A 27,858-nucleotide genomic window follows, 5' to 3' on the forward strand; every position below is an offset into this window, starting at 1 on the left:
TTGTTTCCTTATAGCCTGTGTTTTAGTAGGTTAATGGCACAAGTAAGGAAAGATTTACAGATCCCTGAATTTCACTTGTGCCTATTGGCCTTTATTAGATTTTAATAATGGGCACACTCTTATTGTTTTAAATACGTTGCCTCTTTACCTCCTACTGTGCCTTCTTGCCTCCTGTCTCTATTATAAATCACATACAACTCCCCTTTGACACAAATGTATCTAGACAAATGATATTGTACACTGTGTAACAAGCTTGGTAGCGGCTGTTAATTAGATCCTGCTGCATGTGAACCGCAGCCGTCTGTGTAAGCCGTTTACAAGTCGCTAACCGCCGCTTGTTAGTGATTGTAAGTAGCTGATCACGTGTGGCCGCCCCGCTGCTGTGAGCAGTGTGCGGCTCGTTCTCCCTCCGGCGTTCGTACCGCCGTAGCCCACTCACTACTACACAGTAACACTGAGGTGGTCCACATAAAATTAGTGTAACACTATACTTGGTACAATCATGCACATTGATCTACAGAGGTTCTGATCTCGTAACAGCATCTGTGAATGCCTACGCACGTCAGGGCATCAACCCGTTTGTCTTCATTAACGGGCCTATATACCCCTCCCTCCTCTCTGATTGGACAACTGCCTGTTTTTGAAAATCATGACTCCTATTATCTATAACCTTTACAGAATTGTCTCATGGCGTTATTTACTATCCTACCTGTTTGTGCTTATTATCAGTCCAAATTTCCTTTGTTTTCAGTTTGGTCCTGTGAGACTTTCAGTGTCAGTCACCATTGCTGGGTGCTCATCAAAGTTTCTAGTATTCTGTATGTTACTTATAAAACTCTCCACACAAAAGTGTCAGTGTCTGCAGCTTGTGTTACAGCTATCAGCATCTCTACATAAATTCTCTATGCCAGTCCTGCATTGGACATTCTCTGTTTGTTCGAATGATATTGAATTCTTGTTAATGAAATGTAGGCCTTTCTATCTGCCTAAAGAGGTTTCGGTGGTAACTGTATTCGCTCTTTACAGTATATACCTCCAGAAGCAAACACGGGCAATGCCCTAGATATCTTACACAATGTAATTGTGAAGTTACAAACCACCTATGTAGAAGCTGTGTTTATTGTGGTGAAAGATTTCAATCAAGCTGATTTGAAAAGGGTTCTGCCAAAGTTTAAAAAAAAAAATGTTTTTGTTCCTCCCTGTGGTGAGCATATCCTCGTCCAGGTGTACACTCATCTTAAATCGGCTTATGAAACTGCTGTATGTCCCTATGTTGGTAGATCTGATCATGTGTCTCTGTTTTTAATACGTGTTTATAAACCACTGGCAAAACGATCCAGACCTGTTAGAAGGTCTGTTACTCTCTGGCCAGAAGGGGCTTTAGCAAATTGCAAGATATTCTAGAATTCACAAACTGGGATATGTTCCTTGAGGAAAATGTTGATTCCCTTGCATCACTGGTTTTAGGCTATATTAACTGTTGTGCCTAACAGTGAGGAAAAACATTAGGGTGTTTCCGAAAGAGAAGCCATGGCTTAATGCTAAAGTTCGCTCCCTGCTTAAAGTCCATGATATGGCTTTTAAACATGGAGATCCAGGAGTCTATAAATACTATAGGGCTGAGTTGTGTAGAGGGATTAGAAAGGAAAAAATGAATTACTCTGTGAGAATCGAGGTTAAACAAGAACTCTATGTACTGTATGTGGCAGTGGATTCAAGAAATTACCGGTTGAAAATCAAAAAAGGCAGAGGTGAGAGAAGATAATAGTACACTGGTTGAGGATTCAAACACTTATTATTCTAGATTTGATAAGGACAATAGTTTACCTATTATGCCCCGAATGCCAGGGTTGGGAGATTTTACTTTATTGGTTAATGTGGCGCCGTTTTGGATTGTCTACGTAGAGTGGATTCTGATAAATCTGCTGGCCTGGACGGAATTCAAGGAATAGTTCTTTGTGGTTGCACAGATCAGTTAGGTTGGATATTATTAACAGTGTTATTCAGTTTGTCCCTTGTAAAGTATGTGGTCCCATAGAACCTGTGGTGAGAGCAGCGAGCCACCAAGCCCGCAGTGTGCCGAGCACATCGAGCCCGCAAGGGGTTTAGTTGTGCTCGCCCCCCTGCCGGCATTCTGGTGGACGAGATCCTGGATCAAGACTGCCGGTATCCCAAACCCAACCCGTCCTGATTAATGCAGCACACAACAATATTAAAAGGAAATATATTGGATTTATCAGTTGAAGACATTGGGGGTATTCAATTGTTTGAAAAGTCAGTTGGGTGTTTTTTCTATCTAATAGACAGGGAAAAAACAGACACCCAACTGACTTTTCAAACATTTGAATTCCCCCCATTGTCCCATTCTGGACAGATTATTGATATAGACCTAGCAGTTTTTCTTTTGATTTCCTTTAGTATAGGTTATATAGTTATAGAGATCTGTCCTGATTAATGCAGCACACAGCATGCAGGGTTATTAAAAGTTTTTCGATATTTAGGACATAATAATTCCCATCCCATTTGTTTGGTAAATTCTTTATCCTTTTACAGTCAATACTAATCCTGTTAGCTGGATATTTAACTGTCATTTTAATTATCTTGCTGAATAAATGTACTGCATCATTTATATGCAGAGACATTAAGGTGAAAAATGTCACATAATAAATTTAGTATTTTGTTATAATCATTGTCAAAGAGTCATTGTACCTGTATTTTTCCGTTGCATTAATAAAGTAAATGTTGCCATACAAGAAAATAATTCTGAGATAGCTAAAAGGTAAATTGCAATTAAACTTCTTGGCATTTAGCGGCCTTCTACGGTTTATATTGACTTTTTTCATCCTTATGAAAAAGCTCTCTCTCCTGATTTTGTTGAAGTAATTGAACATCAGTCACAAAAGCAGCTGACATAAAAAGGCCAATGGTCATAAAACAAATATTAGCAAATGTTCCGTGAGATTAGACAGCCAAGCCATTCTGGGGAGCACTTCTGTTTTATAAAGCTGCAGTGAAAATAAACTGTGTCAATTGAACAAAAGTACCAAAATATGGGTCAGTAATATAGTAAAGAAAATACATGCTACAATAGTGTAATCTGAAGCACAAAAGAACAAGGACATTTCTTAATGTGGTGCACTAAGGGACAATGATATTTTATTAAAACTCAGAAGGAGTGAGGAGAACAAATGACCAGAATTAAAGCATTTCATGGTGGTGATGAACATCAAGGAGGTTTGCATGACATTATATTGAGAGGAGGAAAAAAAGAACATCCATTATCATTGAACTGAAGAAATGTGACTAATTTTTTTTCTCTTGCGTATCTGTAGATTGCACCAGTGTGGAGGCTTCCCATTTTTTGATCATTGCAGAGGTTAGGGGAATGACCTTATAGGGGGTCACCCTATAGACAGGTGCTGTTTTGTGTATATAGGATTTCAATGATTGATTATGTTTTGTATTGGTTTTCAGATGTGCCACCAGAGGAGTGCCATCGGAGATGCCCACCAGTTCGACTTCTAACTTCAGGCCCGGGCAGCGCTGGGCTTTACCAGGTCAGAGCCCTGACGTTTGAAGACACAGCAACATGACCACACAGGTCACGCATGCCGCATCACCATTCCACTTACACAGTGCTTAGTGCTCTATCCATGCAGTGAGTGTGACTGATGCTGCAGACACTCCAGTGGTTGAGGGACAGGGATGACTCGGATCTCCTTTCTCTGCCAACAACAGGTAGGGGCCAGTGTGCACTGTTTCTTTTTTCCTGTGGTGGCCAATGTGGATTGCTTGTTTTCTTTTTCTGTAGGGACCAATGTGGATCGGGTTTTTTTTTCCCATGGGGTCAATGTGGATTATTTGTTTTTTTCCTGTAGGGACCCATGTGGATTAATTGTTTTTATTTCCTGTAAAATCTGTAAACCTGAAAATAATAACAAATGTCAACATATATTAAATATATGTTGATATTTGTTATTATATATTATATTTGATAAAAAATAAAAACTAATAGTGTGCATTAGAGCCCCTCAAGGTAAGAATGAGAGAAAATGTTCTTAACATAGAAAAGAACCTCACACGCAGCATCTACAACATTCTCAGAACAACATAATGCGGCTACAAGATAATATCTTGACTCAACAGGTGGTGGTATGAAAAAAAAAAAAATATCAAAGGGAAACATATTGAATTCATCAGTTGAAGACATTGGGACAGATGGATTAAACCCGGAGAAGGGATATAGAAGTGATAAAGCAGTAATAAGTGCAAGGTGATAATGCACCAGCCAGTCAGCTCCTGTAATTTTTCACATCAGTAATGATTAGCTGGTGTGTTATCACCTTGCGCTTATCACTGTTTTATTATTTCTTTTGCCCTCCCAACTGACCCGAAGTTTTGGATGCCAGAGTGAGAGGAGGAAATACATATGTAGGATAGGCAAAAGTCATTGGAAGAATGTAGAGGGCTATAATAAGTATGGACTGAGATAAGTTCACAGTTATAGTAGATGGAAGAGCGATTGAGTGCTTTAAAAGTGGATTCTGTAGAGTAAAGGGGAACCAGTGAATGAGCTGAAAAAAGCTGAAAAAGAGAAGAAGTTGAGTAGTGAGATGGGAAGTTCAGATCAACGCCTGCACCAAGTATAAATTGTGAGAGAGTAAAGCCAGATACACACTAAGCTGATCACTTGGCAGATCAGATAAATGCTCCGATATTTGGAGTGATTTTTCAATCAGTGTACACACTGAGCTCTTTATAGCTATTGCTTCAATGGCTCAAGAGGTCAGGCATCTTACATTTTAAACTGCTCATAAGAAGAGACCTCCCAAACCAACTGTTTGCAGGAATGTTTTAATGCTCTTGCATACACACCTATATACAGTAATTATTGGGCGGATCAGCCAATATCAGCATATGTGTGTACAGTACCTAGCTTTAGAGATTACAATAGTTGAGACAGTAAATGACAAGAGCATGAATAATATCTATCTGCTCTATCTGATCTCTTCTGGCCCTAGATAAGGCTTTCACTGCACTGCACAGAACAAATGGTGTACAGCCATTTTCAGATCTCCCCAGAGATGTTCAATCGGATTCAAGTCTGGGCTCGGATGGGCCCCTCAAGGACATTCACAGAGTTGTCCTGAAGCCATTCCTTTGATATCTTGACTATGTGCTTAGGGTCGTTGTCCTGCTGAAAGATGAACCATCACCCCAGTCTGAGGTCAAGAGCGCTCTGGAGCAGGTTTTCATCCAGGATGTCTCTGTACATTGCTACATTCATCTTTCCCTCTATCCTGACTAGTCTCCCAATTCCTGCTGCTGAAAAACATCCGTTCTTCAGCCAGTTCCAAGTAACTGTGTGCACCGTACATTCTTAGGCATCGAGCTGGCATCATTATATTTGCCTTATTTATCAGAATACCCTTGATGTAATATTTATCTTGTGTAATCATCCTGGAGAGATGCAGAGCTCTTCAAACTAATTCTTGAGATAATTAATTAGATATTTAAATTAGAGTTTTTACACACAGGCGTTGAGAAACAACACTAGTTAAAAGTGTAGAACAAAAACTGCACTTTGTACTCACTTTAAAATAACGTTTGAAGTGTGTTCATGAATGTGTCTAAAATGTTCCCTGCTGTATACTATGTACATACTGACCTTTTGCATATAACTCCCAGTACATATTACCTAGGGTTACCATTTCTGAATGTCGCAGACAAAAATTAAATTGATGTAACGAAAATCAGAACAAAAGAAAATGTGTATATACAAGTCCATTCCATTATGTCACATTTTGAATTGTCAACACCAAAGCATGTTTAATACGTTATGAGAATGTGTGTTAGAAAACACGTTTACCAGGCCTTACTTAGAGGCACTTTGTAGTTAATCACATCAGATAAAATAATCAAGTAAAGACCTAATTGAGTCATCAGAGGATTAATGGGATCTAATAATCTAGTGAGTATGAGTATGAAGTAGTTCTGCCAGTGCATATGATGACAACATGAATATTTTCCCAGATACGCTTGCAGTGATGCTTAGCGACAATGCAAAGAGTTTAGTACTAATGAGATCATACACTGCTGCCATTGGCACTCCAATCTAATTGTATTAATCTCTCCCATTTTCATCCATGTACAAACTTAAATTTTTTTTTTTCAAATTGTATCATCGTTCGATGTCACCATTTTAATTGATTCCACTACGCAAAATAATGTTATAAGCTACTAGTATACCATGAGTAGACATAAAAATAGTCCTGATAATTATAACATCATTGTCTGTGGTGAGCATATTAAATGATCCAAGTGGAATGACTTTTTCGTAAGATAAAAATATATACTTGAACACATATGCTCCTGCTTTGCACATATGGGAAAAACTGTGTATATTCACTCCTATGCAGAGCTGTACACATCCTGTGGTACATCGACCTCTATCTGTATGTTTGGTTTGCTACGAATCATGATTATTGTGCATCAACCTACACAATAGATGCGAATGGTAAAGGACATATATTTATATTTACAACCAACTCTGCGGCTGCAGTTCTGTCAGCATGCCCTCAATAAGCTTTATCTACATGAGATTGCCTGTACAGCTCTTTTACACTTTTTCAGCCATAAATCAAGATATGCTTGAAATGCGCGTGTCTCTGTATCTCTTGTACTTACTAGTGTCCGATTAATACCGTTTTTTCCGTTGCCGTGTGTTTGTGGAAAGTCAGGGCCACTTACTTGCATTTGCCCCCCAGACTAATAGTTGCCAGCCAGCCCCTGGCAGAGAGTGCTGGAGACTGTGGTCTGTGAGGGTGAGAAGCGGGTGGGGCTGAGGGGAGGAGAAAAAGAGAGTGTGTCTAATTGCACCCAGTGAAAAGAATTAAGGGTAGTGGCCGGATCCCTCTTAACAGTTATACTGACAGAACGAAGTCCGGAGAGGTCCGTACTCACTCCCCAAATTAAATGCAGCATCTTCCCACCTTGCAAGTAGCCTAAAAGTAATAAAGTTAAATATTTATCACCCCATTCTACACAGGGCTGGCTCTAGGCATGTTCCACTTGAGCGGGCACCATCCACAGTGGGCGAATTGATTTTCTCCCGCTATTTTACCTCTCACTGGCCCTTTAAGCAGCTTAAGCTTCAGCCCTAAATCATCGCCTGGCGCCAACCCTACTGCCTGCCCACCTTCCTCCGACACACCCAGTGTCAGCCAGGATTGGGCAGCGCTGGGTGTACCGGGCATGACCCCTTAAAAGAAAGCTCATTAGTGTGTGACATCACACTCTGTCCCTGCCCAAGCACAGTCACTCACTGTGACTGACACTGTGACTGCTCCCACTGCTACGTCACACACCAATGCAGCCAGCTGGCGGCAGGTGCAGGTGTGGTGGATGGTGCCAGGGGTCATTCTTAGTGTCATGGTGATATGCCAGGTTCTGCAGAGTCTGATTCTGTCTGGTGTTGTGCTGCGGTGTGGTGTGGGACCTGCAGAGTGGGGGCAGCGGACAGACAAGGTACTGGTTCCGCCTGACAGCTTGACTGGGCTGCTGGTAGAACCAGGACAAGGAGGGGAGACAGTGAACCAAGAAGCCGAAGTGGAGGGGGAACTTATGGAGTGGACATTGGTGCTAATGGTGAGATGTGTGGTGTGTGATGATGATAACATTAATTACTTAAGACAGTCACTAAGTGAGAATGTACACAGGTCAGGTGCCGCCATGTTGTGCTGTATAAGGAGGTGGGCTGGCTGTCACTGAGCACTGCAGACAGAGCATGAGAGCATTTGCTGAGACTGGATGATTGGGGGAATGAACAGTCACTGTTTAACAGTGGATGATAGGGGGCTGGCTGCCAGGCTGAGGAGCACTGACTGTGTGATGATTGCTGTACTGTGTGTGCATAATGTATAAGGTGCGCTACTACTGTGTGGGCATAACTTATAAGGGGAACTATTGTGGGCATAATGTGTGAGGGGCACTATTACTGCTGGCATAATGTTTAAGGGACACTAATGTGTGGCGCATCATGTATAAGGAGTACTACCGTGTTAATGTAATGTGTAAGGGGCACTACTACTGTGTGGGTATAGTGTGTAAGGGGCACTACTACTGTGTGGGCATAATATGTAAGAGGCTCTACTACTGTGTGGGTGTAATGTGTAGATTCCCCCCTGTTCTGTCACATGTTCTACTGCATGCCCATTGTGTGTTCCCATACGTTGCACTACATCACTGTACTACATCAATACACTGCATGCCCCATACACTGACCTGCATCACTACATCCCCTACACAGTGCACTACACTACATACACTATATGCTACACTACATCCGCCTATATTCTACTCTACAAATCATACCCTATATGCTACTCTATATTACATACCCTATATGCTACACTTTATTCTCCCCCCCCTCCACTGCAGCTGTAAGCAAAGCCATTAGACCAAGTGCAGTTCAGCAGCTGGGACCCAAGAATATAGTGCATCAGATGGGGAGGCACAGGTGTTTCAGAGTAGCCACCAGGTCACACAGACGCCTGTCTCAAAATGGTGCCTCAATGCCCACACTATACAGCGATCCAAGAGAAACCAGCACTAACAGAGAGGACTGGGGAGGGGGGGGGGGCACTGGGGCCAGAGACTCACCACAAGGGCTACCAAAGCACAGTAATTAGGGCCCTTAACAAACCAGGGTTCGCAAACGGGGTGTATCCTTAGATTGGGTATTTTTTCAGTGCCGGAGTACAAATATCTCATCCACTAATACGATATAAACGTTAGTAGTGCTGGCTATACAATTAATTGGATTATTCAACCAGTCTAAAAAAAAAAAAAAAAAAAAAGAATATTCTGATGACTGGGAAAAAATCAGCATAAAGTCAGCATAACGTACTCCATTTTCAGAAAGTCAAGAAGAGACTGGCAACTATAAACAAGAGAGTTTGGTATCAATAATAATAATAATAATAATAATAATAATAATAATTTTAATTTTATTTATATAGCACTCTTTCTCCAATAGGACTCAAGGCGCTTAACAGATACATAGCATAATATAGTACAGAAAATAATGAAGTACATTTTCATAAAATACAGAAGCATGGAGATACTAAAAGGGACATTATGGAAATGCTTGAGTAAACAGGAAAGTCTTGAGTCTACTTTTGAAGGATTCTATAGTTGGGGCCTCTCGCACTGTGCGGGGAAGTCAGTTCCATAGAGTCGGAGCCGCATGACTAAAAGCTCGACCCCCAGATAAATTACGGGAGATTCTAGGTACTGCTAAAAGTCCTTCATCTACAGATCGCAGTAATCGAGTGGGGCAGTATGGGGTCAGAAGCTGCTTCAGGTACCTTGGGCCCTGGTCATGTAATGCTTTGAAACTTAGTAAGCCAATCTTGAAGATGATTCGCCATCTTACAGGCAGCCAGTGAAGGGAGTAGAGGATGGGTGTTATGTGGCTACAACGGGGCTGGTTGGTTAACAGCCTGGCAGCTGTGTTTTGCACCAGCTGTAAGCGTTGCAATTCTTTTGCTGGGAGACCAAGGTAGAGGGCATTACAGTAGTCTAATCGAGATGATACAAATGCATGTATGACTTTTGGCAGATCATCTGAGGGAATTAAGTGCTTGATTCTGGCTATGTTCCTCAGGTGAAAGAATGAGGATTTGATTGTGGCCGATATCTGATGTTTAAGTGTCAAGTCACCATCCAGGACAACGCCAAGATTCTGCACACGATCAGTGGTTTGTAATTCTTAATCCCCGAGTGTAAGTCCAGTTGGTTGGCTATGCTGCAGTCTTGTCCTTTGATGTTGCAATCATATCATAAGGACCTCTGTTTTATCCTGGTTGAGTCACAGCCAACTGGCGCTTATCCACTCCTGGATCTCAGCTAGACAGCCATTTAGGGTTGCTATTGGGTTATCAGTGCCCGGAGCAAAGTACAGTTGTGTATCATCTGAATAGCAGTGGTAGACCAGGCCATGGCGCCTGATTATTTCACCCAACGGGAGCATGTATACTGCAAAAAGCATGGGGGATAGTATAGAACCTTGTGGGATACCACATGGTAATGGCACTGATGGTGACGAGTATACTCCAGACGATACTCTCTGTGACCTACCTGTGAGATATGATTTGAACCAGCTTAGGACTGTGCCATCCAGACCACAGAAATGTATCAGTCGCTCAATCAGAAGCCCATGGTCCACGGTATCAAATTCTGCAGAGAGATCATGAAGGATTAATATTGAACAGTCACCTCTGTCTCTTGCCATCAGAAGATCATTTAACACACACACCAGGGCTGTTCAGTGCTATGTCTTCTCCTGAATCCTGATTGGAATGGATCATAAATATCATGGGTTGTCAGGCGGGTTTCCAGTTGATTTGCAACCACATTCTCAATAACCTTTCCTAGGAAAGGAAAGTTTGATACCGGTCTGTAGTTGGTCATGCAGTCGGAATCTAAATTAGGTATTTTAAAAAGCGGTCTAACAATTGCTTCCTTTAGGGGTCCAGGAAAAATGCCTTTCTGCAAAGAGCATTGAACAATTTTTGCAAAGGCAGGACCAATTATATCCATACAACCTATTAGAAGCTTGGTTGAGGCCAGGTCCAGATCACAGGTGGTGGGATGCAAAATCCGAGCAATTTCAGCAGTGTCCTTTACATCCACTGGGTCAAAGCTGGTCCATGAAGGCAGGTGGCTTATATTGGCAGGCTTTGTAGTTTGGCACTCCTTTGATGGCACTGTGGAGATTCCAGCCCGGATGGTGGATATTTTATCTGCAAAGAAGTTTGCAAACTCGTTGCATCTTGCCTGGGAGAGGGTTTCATCAGTTTGCAGGCATGCTGGCTTGCAAAGCATCTCCACTGTGCGGAAAAGTTGAGCTGGCCTATTGTTTGCTGCCGTGATCTCATTTGACAGAAACTGTGATTTCTTACGAGTGATTGTCGATTGATATTCTTCATTATGCTTTATTAGTTTTATTTTGTCATCCACTAGATTAGTCTTCCTCCATCGTCTTTCCAGTCTACACCCCCTTTTCTTAAGCTCACTAACACTGTTGTCGAACCATGGAGCTTGACGTTGTGGTTTACGAGGTCTTATACGCACAGGGGCGATAATATCAATAATGGAGAAATTAATGTAAATGCTGTTGAAATATTGAGACTATCTCTAATCTATCAATTTACATGGTCCTTAAATTGCATATATTTAAGAGATCAGTTTGAACAGGTGACTATGACTTTAGATCAAGGTGGCATTGTCCATTATTGAAGATAAATTGGAGTTCCGGGGATTTGATTCAAAGATGGTTGAGTTGCTACCATATATTGGTAAAGGATAATTGTAGAAAATGGAATGTATTCAGAATATGGAGAGGTTACAATACCGAATGCCAAGGATCTGTACTTGGACTAAAAATAAAGTCTTATGAAAAAAGTAAAAGGTAAAAACAAATGACTGATATAGATGTTAGAATGTGAACAGCCTAAACAGTGCCTGTCAAGAGCCACCGCTGTGGCTCATTCCTGTTTGCATTCTGTTTGTTTTTATGTTCGCATTCCAGATTTTCTCATGTACCTAATTAGGCCATTACCTTGTGTCTGGCTTCCAGCCATCCTGATTGGGGCTTGCTTCCTTTATTACCCAGCCTGCCCTTTACCTGACACCGGTGATAGATACATGTTCCTGTTTGTACTTGTGTCCGGGCCCTGTCCTATGGTGGAATCTTGAACCTGTGCAATCGGTACAGTAATACTACTTGTGATATCCTGTCCTGACAGAATCCTGAGTTCATTACCCGCCACTTGAGTTCCTGCTTCAGTTAGAACCTGTCAGCTCGTATGAGATCCTGTCTGCCTGTGTTGGACCCATGATCCAGAGACCTTGTCAGATTGGTACCTGACCAGAACCAGCTGGCCTTGTATTCAGGTTTTTGTAGAGTTTCCACATAGACACTGCATTCCTGCATTTCTGTATTGTGACACCTTTGAGCATTGTTGCTTTCCCAGTTTATTAAGTTGCTTATAACATCTTTAACATTGTTGCTTTCACAGTCTTAGTTTGGGTTTCCTCTTGTTCACTCTCGGTTTCAGTTGGTGCCTTGTTATCTCGTAAGACCAGGGGGCATCAGAGTCTGGGCGGACCTAATTCGCCCATTCAAACGCGGCTGCTATAGGAGATTAGATTTGCAGGCGTCAACTGACCACTGGGGGGAATAACAGAGTCAGAGGCTAAAGTAGATACTCTACTAGTAGACCCCTCACAAGCAAAGAGGTTAATATGCAAACTTACATGCATTATATTTTATATACATTTTATCCTTCTACACACACTAACAAAAAAAATCAAGGTTATTGTGTTATGTATTTAAAATTAAATAAAAAATACTATTTTATACAGTACAAACATTCACAATTGCAAACATTTATTTTTGTGTGTGTACAGTATGTAGCTACTGTGAGATTACTTGGTTTGATCCACTAGTGTGCCTACTCTGTGCTTTGTTAGGAATCTTTTCACTCTGTCGCACTCCACCCCTCCCAATGGCCCTCATTCCGAGTTGTTCACTCGCTAGCTACTTTTAGCAGCCGTGCAAACGCATTGTCGCCGCCCACGGGGGAGTGTATTTTCGCTTTGCAAGTGTGCGATCGCATGTGCAGCCGAGCGGTACAAAAACATTTTGTGCAAAACAAGACCAGCCCTGTAGTTACTGTGCGATTATTCCAGCGACGGAGGTCCCAGAATTGACGTCAGATACCCGCCCTGCAAACGCCTGCGTTTTCCCTACCACTCCCAGAAACGGTCAGTAGACACCCATAAATGCCCTCTTCCTATCAATCGTCTGGTGATCGGCTGTGCGAATGAATTAGTCGCTAGAAGCATTGCACAGCAAAGAAGCTGTTTGTACCTGTACGACGCGCGCGCGCATTGCTGTGCATACGCATGCGCCGTTTTGCCATTTTTTACCTGAGCGCTGCGCTGCGAAAATCATCAGCGTGCGTTCAACTCGGAATGACCCCCAATGTGCAAAGTTCTGCTTCCCCCCAAGTACCATCTTACTCCGCAAATCCATGCACCTTGGCGGAAATGTAGTTACATTTGTACAAAGTAAGGAACACAGTGGGTCCAAAACTGATTTTTGCCTTGTGTTTTGAAATGGACTTCCTACATACTTTAAAATATTTTGCAAAACATAGGGATAGGTTGCTACACAGCTTTCACCCTCTTTCTTAGGTGATATAAATATCTATATGAATTGTTGTTCCATTCCATTTCCATGTATAAACCACCATCAACAATTTATAATCAATACAGAAGACTGGTGGTGTTCCTTTACAGTTATAACAGTAGTAAACAGTTTGAGAGAAAAAAGACAATTATTTTGGGGAATACTTAATGATATTAAAACTTTACTTTTATTGATTTCTTATGAACTCACATGACAGACAAAACATTGAAAGGTACCATCTAAACTAGTAGCCATAGTACCATAGCAACTATACAAGTTAAATGATGTAACATAAGCTTAACCTTTAATGAAACTTAAATACATAAAAATATATACTAAACTCAGCACAACAACAGCAAGTGTTCAGATGTAATCAGTAACCACTTCATCACCATTGTTGATAAAAACTCAACACAGCAACAAATATTCAAGCGTGATGAGAAAATATTTAATCACTTATGATAATCAAAAATTTTTGTTACTGTTGCTGTGATAGTTCAATCACAAAATACATATGAGCATTAATTCACATGGTTTAAAGAAAGGGATAGCATAGCTGGAAAAGAGCATATTTTAACCCTTTCTGAAGTAATAAAGTTTCCTTCTGCAATAAGATATAAGTATTCAGTGTCGGACTGAGGCATGTAGGGCCCACCGGGGTAATGCAGTGGTAGGGGCCTGTGTTAGGGGTGTGGCCAGTCTGCAGAGGGGGTGTGGCCTGCCACCTCATTGGTTTGACTAACCATTAGAGAGTGCAACATCTGGGCCCCTTCATAAATATATACAGTAAATTCAGCTGCTGCATGCATGATAATGTACCAGATTAATAACAGCAATGCACTGTAGAAAATACACCATAGTCCAGTATAAGATTTCATATGTATAATGTATAATTCAAGTGCACAGTGTGGAACCTGATCCTTAGAGCAGGAGGTGGGCCCCCAGGCAGTAGGGCCCACCGGTGGTTTCCCCTGTACCCCTGTGGGCCAGTCCAAGCCTGTAAGTATTTAATGTCTTTATTGTGGTTATTTAATCTTTTTTAGATGGATTAACTACACAGTCCTGTTGATTTTTATATATTTTATATCTGTAGTTTGTGTGGTATCTCCTTCCTTCTGAAAAAAAAAAAAAGGTTGTTTTTTTACTCACTATGAAAAAATGTTGGTCTTTTTACCTAATTCAGCGGTGCATATCTAGTGTATAAAGGCAGAGAGTCACTATGGTCTCTTTCCATTGAATGTTCATACCTGTTCCTTTCCAGTGTAGGAGGAACTCTCTATTCTGGAGTTGTATCTCTGTTATAAATGTAATGTCTATGTGTGGGTTGTCTACGTGGTGTTATCATCTCTCCTTATGCATATGTTCTCATATTATCCCCTCCTTGTATTTCAGTTGTTCTAAAAATTTTGGTCGGTCTAGACCAGTCATTCCCAACCACGGTCCTCAAGGCACACCAACAGTGCAGGTTTTAGTGATATCCAGGCTGCAGCACAGATGGTTAAATCAAAATAACTAAGCTACTAATTAAGTCACCTGTGCTGAAGCCTGGATATCACTAAAACCTGCACTGTTGGTGTGCCTTGAGGACCGTGGTTGGGAAAGCCTGGTCTAGACTTATTGTTATTGTGAGTCCATTTACTGCTCCATCTTAATCTATTTGGGATTTGAGAGCTACCGGGAAGATGAGATTCAGACCCGTCTAAGTTCTCATTTATGGGAGTCTGTTTCTCATCTTTATCTCTATTGAATCTTTTTACTTTTTTTTTTTTTATCAGTGGTCTCTCTGACTTGGATTCAGTGGAAGATTTGTAGACCTTAATTTCTTCATCAAGACTACTAACTTCCCTTTTTTCTTTCCTGAATAATTGGGAACATTAGTGTAGATGAGCAGTTGTTGTTTTTTTTTTTCTTTTATAATTCACTGAACAACATAAATCTGTAGAGATTGTGCTTAGAAAACACTGTGGAATCTGGAAACTCTGTTACCCTGCAAGTGGCATAAAAAGAAAATCAAGTACCTTGGTGTTTTTTAACTCATCATCACCATCATCTGTTTCAGGAATACTATCCCCGCCTTCTAGAAAACATCAAATCTGACCTGCTTGAGTGGTCTAATTATTAAATTTCTTGGATAGGCAGGATAAACTTTAAAATGAGCATACTCCTTCAACTCCTATATCTGTTCCAAGCCCTTAATGTATTTATCCCACCCTGTTTTTAAAACCCTGCAATGCCACTTAATGCAGACTTAAATTACTTCAGCGTCCTTCTAGAGGGGGTGGTCTTAGTATTCCCAACTTTAGAAAGTACTATTACGCCACGCAGCTTTCTCACGGTGTGCAATGGTGTAACACAGGTGGAGTGGGGAAGTTCTTGGTGACTATTGAGGCTGAGATGGGTCTAGCTACAATGTCTCCCTTATTATTGCACCCCAGGAATCAACATCCTTGAGGATTTTCCCACCCTATAGTGTGTCGTTCACTAGCTATCTGGGAACTAGTTAATAGGTGGTTTCAACTGGCCCCTTTTATTCCACTATTCCATAACCCAGTTTCCCCCTGGTATGTGCAGGTCCTCCTTCACCACCTGGCAACATATATTATCTTAATGACATCACTAGTGATGCTACCTTCCCTCACTTTTCAGACGTTTGTGATGGAATGGCAATCCCATCCACAGATTACTAGGCCTGGAAGGTTACCAGGCCTGGAATGAAGCTGGTCTGCAATGTTCTGTATTAGTAAATACACCCTTTAATTAGTACCTCAGTTATTTTGATGTAACCATTGTCAAAGTCAGAAAAATATCACACTACACACTGCCATATTTGCACCTCATGCGAGTGCCTGTTGCACGTTCATGAGCCCTGCCGTGCGTGCGCATACTCGCCGCTGCGGGCACCCGCAGGCGCGCGGTGTGCGCATTTACGGTAAAGTTTATGTGCGTCTAGCGGGCGACTCGTTCGTTACATATTTTAACTAAACTTTCAGAATCTATCAAGGGGACCATGATCTACAAAATACATTATATAGTTAATATAGCATGTTCATGGACAAAGAGATCCCTCTTTGTTTGATACGAAGGGTCAGACATGGGTCATACAGTGGTGTTTAGTATCCATCGGAAGAGTATTTAATTAGCAATATTCCGGTGTTGGTTTGAAGCAGATTAATCGCTCGTGCGAATAGTTATGGACATAAGAAGTTTATGTACTTTTACTATTATTTGCACTTACTTATCCATGCGGCGGGAAACCTAGTTTCCCACCCACCTGAGCAGTTGGAAATGGTCTCAGCCCACCTGTATGAATCAACCTATGACCTTTTGTTATAATGCAAAGACGAATTCCTGTGTCCAATGAACAATGAGATTGTAGGGACCATTGAATTGTATTGTGTGTGGGGCATAAATAGACAAGCCGATCATATCCAGCTCACTCTCTTCAACGGTTCTCATTGCTGATAATCGGGAGCTGGATATCGAGGCGCATGCGATCGTTCCCCTTGTGCGTAAGTTTTCTCCGCAATCATATTGTCTTTATTGTTATTGTGAGCCATATCTCTCTCTATCTCTCTCTCTCTCTCCTCCTCTTTCTCCCTCATTTTTCCTTAAACGTAATTGTATTGTATTATATTTCCTGTGTAGTTATCTGGTTAGTTAGTCTATGTTATATTGTAGTGTATGACTTGTATTGTATTATTCTTTTCAAGTATAACATTTATATAAGGCGTTAGACCCTAAGCCCAGTATTTGTGTATTTCTTATAGTGTTAAGTATTCTCAGAGCGTCGGTGACGCTCGAACAGCTTTTGAGTTAATAAGGTTACACTGTGTTGCATCTACACTCTATCATTTCACTAAGGTTTTCCTGTATAATACATTGTTCATGGTTTACACATAAAGGTTTAACATTGTGAGCGTTAGCGCCGCTGGTGATCTCCTCGTGGTCCCGAGCGTTCGCTACGCTATAGCGAACCATTACGTTAGTCGGCAGCCAATAGCGTGCCTGTCTGTGATCTCTTGGCCGTGAGCGAACGTGACGCTTGAGCGTCTCGACTACGGCTAAGCGATCGTTACGCAACGTGCGTACCCTTACGGTATTTCATACGTCAATAGCGTACAGTGTTCTTAGACCTCTTAAAGGGTTTTAAGTAAGATAAATATTTAGCTTTGTCACCATCTGTGCTGAAGCCTGGATGTCACTAAAACCTGCACTGTTAGTGTGCCTTGAGGACCGAGGTAGGGAATGTCTGATCTAAAGATATCTTCAGAAGTGAGTTAGCAATAACACTGCTATATGCCTACAACCACACTTGAATACCGTGAGTGGGGTATACCTATTCTCTGAAAATCTTTGTGTAGGCAAAAGAAATCTGCATATGTTTTACTCTGCACTGACACTGAGTGGGGTACACTTATTTCACATTCTGGTGTATACGTATTAAGGGAGAGGTGTCATCTGTTACCTAGGAACTGGTCCTTTAAAGAAACCTTGATAAGTTTTATACCTCTGCAAAGAATGAGTTGGGTACACTGTTCTTCACCATTCTAGCATCCTTCTCACCTCATGAGGTTTAATATATGTTATGTATATAAAGCATATTCTACACGTTTCTTTTCCCTTTTATTCCATATTATATTTTATTATAAGAGAATAAAAGAGGATCCAGAGGACAAAGAGGTGAAGGAACACTTGAAATACAGGTTTGGAGACCTGTGACTGCAATTAGAAAATGGAATGCACTTTCCTTCTTTTTACTGTGTAGTGTTCTGGACTGTGTCATTCATTGCTTTGCATGTAAACTTTGGAGCATGGTGATGTCCCTGCATGTGACACTATCTAAGGCTGCTTGTTGCGCAATATTGTGAACTCATCACCCCCTATATATTGTATATCTGTGCAAATAGCCTATATGTAACTGAGAACTCTGCATTAATACGATCATATAGAATGTAAATTTCATTTGCTGGTCCATTATAGTGTGTTGGGGGAATTCTGTGTTTTTTCTTGTCTAGATTAGTGACGTGTTATGTTCTGTTAAATTACTAGAGGTTAAAATGAAAAGTCCATCAAACACTAAATATTAAAGGACTACCTAATTAAAGTAATTGTATTCCATATTTTTTACCGTACCCAAGCAGTTACATTGTACTGCAGTTATTATGGAAATGTGTTTTGCTGGGGAGGTCATAGGTCAGTATTTGGAAGACCTTACCTCTTACTGCAAATCAGACCTAAATGATAATATCACAGGAGATTTTCTTAAACACTAAAGTTTCTTCTTCTTTATTTTGGTTTAATAGACTAAATCAACCTGTTTTTTTTTTTTTTAAAGATTAGAAAAAAATATATAACAAATATTATGTGTAAGCGATAGTTATATATCTTTAGTAGAGTGCATCTGTTACTTAATGAATCATACTGTCCTTCAGGGCAGCCTGGACATAATGGGGGATATTCAATTGTTTGAAAAGTCGATTGGGTGTCTGTTTTTTCCTGTCTATTAGATAGGAAAAAACAGACACCCAACTGACTTTTCAAACAATTGAATACCGCCTAATAAGTCTTGTCTTTACCCAAGGCCCTTTGGGCATCACAAAGACAAAGTTACTGGGGTTCAACTGAGCTGGGTAGGGCAAATATTTTTTTGCCAGTGTTCAATCAATAATGTAGCAGGTGATGTAGCGGGTGTAGTATGGTATGCCGGCGGTCGGGCTCCCGGCTACCAGCATACCGGCGCCGGGAGCCCGACCGCCGGCATACCGACAGTGTGGCGAGCGCAAATGAGCCCCTTGCAGGCTGGCTGCGCTCGCCACGCTGCGGGCACGGTGGCGCGCTACGCACGCCACGCTATTTTATTCTCCCTCCAGGGGGGTCGTGGACCCCCACGAGGGAGAATAAGTGTCGGGATTCCGGCGCCGGTATACTGTGCGCCGGGCTCCCGACAGTCGGCATACTGAAGACCATCCGATGTAGTAGCTATGTGTAGATAAGAAGACAGGATATGACCTCCTGAAATGGATAGTGTGATGCTTAAGCTTAAGTTGGGAAAATACTTTATACATTTCTCTCCAAAGTATAGGATTTAAATAGAACAATAAAGGTACAAACAAAAAAAATCAGCAAAATTAATGAAATTATATTAAACTTTTTCTCAGTAATGTCAATAATTAAGTGTAAATATATATATTTGTTTCAATTCAGATTTATTATCCTTATGCAGTTATCAGTCTAAGCATGCTGAAATATTAAAAGTTCTGGAAACGATTTTTCTACTGAAGTGTTTGGATAAAGTGAGATTTAATGAACACATTAGTCATCCTCGGGGTACTTTTTACAGATTGATTTAGGATCAGAACAATGAGCACTATGCCTGATGCCTCTAGCAACAACAAAGTACCCGAGTTTATCTTGTAGTGCAGTTATGCTATGCTGACAGGGTGTGGTGTAATAAAGCTGATATATCTCTCCCCTGAACCCTTCCTCATGATGCAGACATCCTTTGTTTTGAAGTGTAAATAAGAATAATAATGTTAAGCATTTTTTTTTTTTTTTTGCAGAAACACAAACAGCAAATGATGGGGTATATTCAAATGTTTGAAAAGTCAGTTGGTTGTCTGGTTTTTCCTATCTAATAGGAAAAAATAGACACCCAACTGAAACAGACTTTTCAAACATTTGAATTCCCCCCGATATGTATGTAGAAAATAAAATTATCTTAGAAAAGTTAAATATGGCATTATAATTATTTGCTTCCTTTTCACTGCTACATGAATAGACCCCTATGTCTATTCATGAAGCAGTGAAAAGAGTGGAGAAGTGAGCCAGTGGAGGATTTGCCCATGGCAACCAATCAGTGTTGAGGTAACATTTATAAAATGCATTTTATAAAACTATACTTAGCAGCTGATTGGTTACTTGGGCAAATTCTCCACTGACTACAGCCTACAATGGCACCTTAGGGTAGGACCACACATAGCAGCCAAGCGGGTCCCACTGAACCGGACCCGCTTGGCCGGGAGAGGGGTTTTGTATTCACACGGATCCTGTTCTGGGGGATGCCGCAGAACAGGATGCAGTCAGTGAAACACAGGATTTCATGGAACACAGCGCACTGTGTAAACACATACATTGAAATGTACATATGTGTTCACACTGAAATCCAGTCGTCCTGACGTTCGGCCCAACCGCAGCATGCTGCGGTTGGATCCGGTGGCAGCGGGACTGACGCACATGTGTGGGCGCATGTGCACTCTCCTATCGGCCAAGCGGGTGATGCTGAACGGGACCCGCTTGGCCGCTATGTGTGGCCCTAGCCTTAGTCTATACCACCTTGCTGCTTATTTGAGTATTATGACCGCTGAGGCAGGAATGTCTATAAAACCTTGTCCATGTCCTGCAATGTTCTGTATTGTAATCCACTTTTTTTTCTTGTTTCGTTCATCCTGTTTATATACTTTGTAAGGTCCTGCGGACCCTTTGTGGAGCCATATAAATAAAGGATAATAATGTGCATCATATCTATTGTTAACAAGCATTTATAGAATGAATAACAGGCTCTTACACTCAGGCATCCTCAATGATTATTTCCTGTTGGATGAGCTGCCATGTTGTATGAATGTCCTCCTGTAGTCCTTTGTATTGTGTGGCAGTAATTGTGGGCAGCAATTGACTGATTAACAATAATACATTAAAACATTCACATCTATTTAACCTGTGATGATTTTTTTATTAGTGCTTTATACTGTACATCCCTATGTACAGTATCTATGATACTTACAAAATCCTAACATTTCTCCCACACAGTTTGAAAAAATTATTAGAATGTCATTAAAATATAGCACAAATATGAATCGAAAATTAAATTGGTTCTCCGTTCATTAATTGTGGAAACTAAATTATCAGCAGGGAACCTAATCTTTGAATAGTCGATGTAATATCCTTGCTGTGAACAAGCAGTGAAAAGCAAACTGAATGTGGTAATATTAGCAAAAACAAATGTAGAAACATCTAAAAAATTGATATACACAGTTGACACAAATATCCATTTATTTAATTTTATATAGCCAGCAAACTAATTCTGTTCAACAGATATGTACTGTACTTATTTTCTTGTAACACATGACTGTCAAGAATATCTTATTATTATACAGTATAACTTTATTCTCTGCATTAAATAGCTAAGTGACTCGATGAAAAATCTGCTTATCGCACCTTGTGACCTCCCGTTTATCGCATCTGTCCTATTACAAAATGGTGAAAACGGGATACGCGCGATAATTCTAGCTGGCAAAAGCTGTGATAAGTATAGGAGAAAATGGGGAATCTGCCTGTACCCCCAAAAAGCCAAACTAATATAGGAAAACATTATAGAAGTCTATTTGGTGTCATTAAATTGGGTCAAATGGCTGTTATATGCATTTAAAAAAAAAAAAACTGTGAACAAATGATAGAAAGCATTTTTTTCAGCACAATAAGTGCTCTCATTACATTTAGGGTACATAAAATGGGTACAAGTATACATCTGGGTAATTTTAGGGGACTTTTTAAAAAAAGTGGAAACAAACCGATTACTCCCACCTGCAAGTCTAAAAACAATTGTCCCACTCATAGAGCACCCCACTATGAATGTCCCACACCTTGTACCCCAATTTACAACACTTTGCATGTTTTGACCCCAAAAATTACGTAATTATTGGCTAATTAAAATTAATTGCAAACTTCAAATTAGTCATTCAGGGGGGTATCCAAGGGGTTCAGAACCAAACCCCGACATTCTTAGCTTAAAATAGGAATTTTGCACTACTTATCACCAGCTCTGAGCTGGTGAAGAGAAATCCGCGATAAACCCTATGGAGACTAATTGCAGATAAGTTATCGCTGGTAATAGGATACCGGCGATAAGTTATCAGCGATAATTTATAGCAAAACCGCGGCTAAGAGGATAGCTAATTGGATATGGGATACATGTAATAAGGTGTAAGTTTAGGAAAGTGGCACAATTCCACCATACTGTATGTCTGGTGACTTTCAAATCACCCTATGTGATAGAATAAGAAAACAGGCAAACTTACAAGAATTGTGCCACTAGCAATCTCAACACCACATGCCCATCATATGTTTCTAATGTTAGACATACAACTTACCTGATATAATAGTAAGGTGGAGATGGATCAAACCTTGGAGAAAGATAAAGTAAAAGTACCAACCAATCAGCACATAAATGCCAGCTTATTGGTTTGGTAGTTGATTTATCTCCACTTTATCTATCTTCAAAAATATAACTAGCGATTCAGCAGATGGCATTCAGGCTGACAACACATTCAAACCCTATAAAAACCTACCCACAAACCATCTCTCATCTATGTGGAGACCACTGGACTGAATGGCTTTGAAGAGTATTTGTCTGGTATCTTCAATCTGAATGAGAATCAGCTTAGAAGGCTTGTGGAACACCAGTACCAGTGCCCATTTAGGATAAATGGCAGGTGAACCTACTGTACAGATCTAGAGTGTCCCTGGACTCCTCCTAAGATCAGGAGGTGGCTAAGATGTTTCGGTTGAATCACACAAACCTCATGATGCTTTATGAATGGGTGATAGATAATATAGAACCTTTGTTTGGCAGTAAACACACAGTGCATGGGCTGCATAAATCATTGTGTGTCCTGCACTTTGTGGCTACAGGTTCCTTTCAGGCTGCGAGATGCACAAGATGCATATTTGCCCATCTGACCTCCTGCCCATACTGTACCTCTCGTCTGTCCTTCAGAAGTTCGCACACTCTGCCAAGTGGCATTGTAGGAACAGATGTAGGCAGTGTTGTAGTTTGGCTGTTTGTTGTTAAGGCAGTTGGAGGTGGTAAGTGGCACCATTGTTTTTGCAGCTCTCTGTGTAGCATTATTTGCGCTTTTGTTTGTTCGTGAATGCTTGTGTCATTTATAACAACCACCTATAAACATTTGTGGCCATTCGGGTATGAAAAATTGTGCCACTGTTGGATGGTTTCATAAAATTGTCATTTTACTTTACATTTTAAGGAGTACTCACCAGCTACTTCCCCATCATCCTGTGCTGGTTGTAGGCATTTTGGTAATGCCTTCTTTATTCATTGTGCAACTTGAAAATTGATAGAGGATTGCTCAAAGCTTAGTTGCATGCACTAGGACCAGGAGCTGCTCTCCACAGAGGCACAACCTCTACCTGTGCATCTGTGCAAAAGCCATGTACATCATTCCTTCTCCTTCATCCGCAGTATCAGATGTGCCCCTGTGTTCTCCTCTGCAAAAGAGGAGATGTTATATATGGAGAGGGGATGAAGATGTTATGGAACAATTTTCTGATAAATTAGTTTGTTTAATAGCTGAAGGTGTTATGACCTAAGGATCATAGGAACAATGTTATTTTAAAATGTTTACTGATACATTTTGTGGATAAAAGTCCTACGTCCAGTTCTTAAGTTCTAAGAGTTCTAATATAAGGTATCTTCAACTCTCAGTTTTGTAGATCGGTGGTGTGTATAAAAAGACCAGCGAGTGCCTATATTTTGAAATATTATATGCCACAAATCATGCACAACAGATTGCTGTATACAGATAAATCAGAAACAAACTATACTAGAGATGAGCGGGTTCGGCTTTACTCGGTTCTTTACGCCAGAATTATAGCCATTTCTTATTTTCTGGATTTTTTTTATTGGCTAACCAAAACATGTGACGTCCAATAGCCAATAAGGAGATCCGGGTAAATCCAAGTAAAACCGAACCGCTCATCTCTAAACTATACCCAATCAGTGTCCAATTAATGACCAAAGATGGACCTTTTAACTGTGTATTGATATAAGACCCCTGAAGAAGTCCTATGGACGAAACGTGTTGGATTTATATGCTGAATTGAATTGTATTCAGAATCTTCATATTACACAATGATATATCCACAGTGTTACTAGTTTTGATGCCAAGAATATCTATTATTGCACATTGTGGACTTTAATCATCATTGTCAAAACAGAGACTATTAGGGGTATATTCAATTGAAGTCGGATCCATTCCGACATTCATTTGTCGGAATGGATCCGACCTGGGCTATTCAATGCAATCTCAATTCGACTTTAAAAAAGGTCAAATTGAGATGCGTGAGCTGAGACAGGGGACAGCCGCGGGCAGTAGGGGGAGAGCAGCGCTACTGCAGCGGGCAGCGTAGCCAGAGGATGTCGCAGCAGCCGCTCATGGCAGTGTCCACCCGGCTCCAGCAAGCGGAGCAGGGTGGACACTGCTATGAGAGGCGGCTGTGACATCCTCCGGCGCTGCTCTCCCCCGTCTGCCCGCGGCTCTCCCCGTCTCTGCTCCCGCATCTCACTTCGACTTTTTTCAAAGTCGAATTGAGATGGTCAAAAAGGGGGCCAAAACCTGTCGGTCTTGGCCCCGTTTTCGACACAAGCACGTGGATCGGCACCTATTCCGCCGATCCACGTGCTTTTCGATAAGTCGAATTCCTCGACTTGTTGAATAATTTGGGGTTAGATTGAATAGGTCGGAACCCTTTCCGACCTAAAAAAGTCAAAAACTGCCGTCTTTTTGACAGACAGCAGATTTCGAACTTCAATTGAATGTCAAATCTGCAAATTGTCCTTTATGAACAAATCTATTTTATATTATTAAGGTCATATTCCTATATATATATATACACATATATATATATATATATATATATATATATTATATAATATAGCCCCCAAGGGGGATGAGATGGCACTCAGCAGACTTTTTTTTATTTTTAAAAACATTGGAAAACTCAATTTCTGAAGTCTGGTGAGTGCCATCTCATCCCCCTTGGGTACTGTGTATTTCCATGTATGTATGTATGTATATATTTTATTTTTTTCGGTAGGTTGGCACTGTCTATTTTACATGTCCACATGCCTGGGGTTTAACCGGGGTCTTTGCAGCATAATTAGAGAAGTGATGGCCATTACGGCGGTCGACATTTCGGTCACTGAACGTGACCTTCCTCAAGACACAATCCCACAGAAAAGCAGGTATACTTACCTAAATGCCCAGCACCTCCTAAAATACCCCTGACAATTAGTGGCCTGGTAGTCATGCCCACTTCTGCCTATTGCGGCCGGAAGTGATGTGTACTGTACTATAATCAACAAAGTAGTGCAATGTATATTTATAAAGGGAGGCACTCGATATCCCAGCTGTCGTGATACAGATAACTATTCTCCCTCTTCAGGTGTCCATGACACCCCTGGAGGGAGAATAAATAGCGTGACACGTGTAGCGCGCCACTATGCGTGCAGCGTGGCTTGCCCAGCGAGCCATCAAGGGGCTCTTTTGCGCTCGCCCTGCTGCCGGCATTCCAGCGGTCGGGATCCCGGTGCCGGTATATCGTAGTACACCTATTTATAAATACTGCCCAGATGGCTAATAGTACAGCCTCTTGCATTCCTACCTAAACTGGGCTTCTTCTCTCCTCTGGGGAGCCGCAGCTGAGCAATTGGGCACCCAAACTTCCGGTCTGCGTTCCACCGCGACCAGAAGATATCTTGACAAAGGTCCATGTGGAGACCGAAATGTTGATATCCTGTGAACATTTTCATGTTTGAATAAAACTCTCTGCTTATCTACAAGTCTGATGAGTGCACTCCCTACCTGTTTTTTGTAATATATATATATATATATATATATATATATAGAAAGGTAAGGCACTCCTAAAGCTCAATACACACAGTGCCGGTGCCTCTGTGAAACTGAAGTAATAGAACAGAGCAAAAATGTGGCACTCATGGCAAATTGAAGAACTCAAACAGTCAACAGAAGTTGATGTAACGTTTTGTACTATGGTGGTGGAGCTATTAAAAAAAGTTGTAGTTAGATAGATCGCTTTGTAGAAAAGTAGGCACTCAAACTGGACTTTAAAATAAAACTAATAAATCTTATGAAAAATAAATTTAGGACCAGGATAGGTATAGGAACCCAGATACTGAAGATGCCTTATTTACTGAGAGGTTCAGGAACCTGGGAGACGATTTATTAAGCCTGGTGAAGTAATAAAGTGGAAGGTGATAAAGCACCAGCCAGTACGCTCCTAACTGACATTTTGCAAACCCAGCTTGTGACATGGTAGTTAGGAGCTGATTGGCTGGTGCTTTATCACCTTCCACTTTATCAGTTCACCAGGCTTAATAAATCTGCCCTAATCCACTGGTGGGGTGCCTTTTCAGGGTGTGACCTGAAGGGAGGAAATGGTCATATACCCCTCATTATGGGACCTGATGGCAGTTTTTAGGTAAACTGTCAGTTTATGAAACAGAGGATGCAGGTTGATGCTATGGAATGATGGAACAAAATTGATTAGGTCTGTGGAAGCTAAGTTGTTCCACAACGGTGTCCGGGATGTGTAGAAACATACTTTTAGGGTATATTTACTCACTTATTGGTCACCATTGTGGAACAACTTACTTGTTCCATATCTCTGATTTGATATTGAACATCCAAGAGTTACTAGGTAAACCTTTATTTTAGTGTTATGTTGTATATGCATACTGTCACGCCACAGGTCAGAGGCTGACTTGGGATAGCCTCAGGCATAGGGGCAGACGTTGTGGTCAAAAGAATGCCATTAGAATCCAGAGGCGCTCAAAGAAAACATAAAATAAACATTCATAGTGCATCATACATATACAAGACTAAGTCAGGTGAAAATCTTTTAGTAAGCCTTGTACCTATAAATGAGTCTACTTTTTTAAGAGTAGACAATCGGGCTTTTTGGGGGGAGCTGAAGTTCCACCAGTATGGGTTCTGAATGGCTCTGGTCTTCCTCTCCACAAGTATTACCCAAAAAAGAAAGATAGAAAACCTCCAATGGTGCAATATCTTTCATTCACTGTGCTGGACATATACAAGACAGGGATAAGGGTGGTCTCTCACCATATGAAGTGGTCTACAAAGTAGACAATACCAGCAAGTTTTTAAAGATGTGTGGAAGAAAGGAATAATCCAAAATTCTCGGGCGCTTGGATATGGGGTGCAAGTTTTTAAAGATGGTCAGACTCGGACGTCCCCGGAACCAGCCGTTCAGCTCCACAGGTGATGTCCCAACCGTCTCCCTCACAACAGACAAGTCCTCCTGCCGACGCGTTTCGACACAAGCAGTGTCTTCATCAAGGCATGAGGAGGAACTGACCTTCTAATCTATATATACTAATCTTAATTTTCCAAGGGGTAAACCTATTTCCAGACATGGAACTGCTATCATCTAAAATCCCCATTCCAATACTAACAACTTGCTCCAATCTTAATCCAGTCCACATTTCCCGATAAGCCACATGCTCCCGCCAAGGGGGAGAGACTGTCCCCTCCAACCGATAAATCCCGCCGGCCGGAAGTCGTCACCGTAGCCGCGACCGGAAGTACGTCATTTGGCCCGCGGCCGGAAGTGCGTCATCCACATCCTCCGCAATCTACTACACCCGGAAGTTACGGGTATGCGGCTTCAAGAGTCCCGCCGGAAGTGTGTTGTCCATCAATCCCCTCTCTCTATTGAGAAGTCCACCTTTCTGAACCATAATAGATTTATTAACAGTCCACGGTAAA

General features: G+C 41.1%; 1 long non-coding RNA gene across 2 annotated transcripts in view; it reads right to left on the reverse strand.

The window, feature by feature from the left end:
* LOC134932447 (uncharacterized) overlaps positions 1-27,858 on the reverse strand; it is a 147,223-nt gene that overhangs the window by 89,312 nt on the left and 30,053 nt on the right. For both annotated transcript variants that reach the window (XR_010179356.1, XR_010179357.1), the window contains exon 2: positions 23,309-23,539. This is a non-coding gene — a long non-coding RNA (uncharacterized LOC134932447). The remainder of the gene's footprint in view (positions 1-23,308; positions 23,540-27,858) is intronic.

The sequence above is a fragment of the Pseudophryne corroboree genome, chromosome 6 (genome assembly GCF_028390025.1).
Source record: "Pseudophryne corroboree isolate aPseCor3 chromosome 6, aPseCor3.hap2, whole genome shotgun sequence".
NCBI lineage: Eukaryota > Metazoa > Chordata > Amphibia > Anura > Myobatrachidae > Pseudophryne > Pseudophryne corroboree.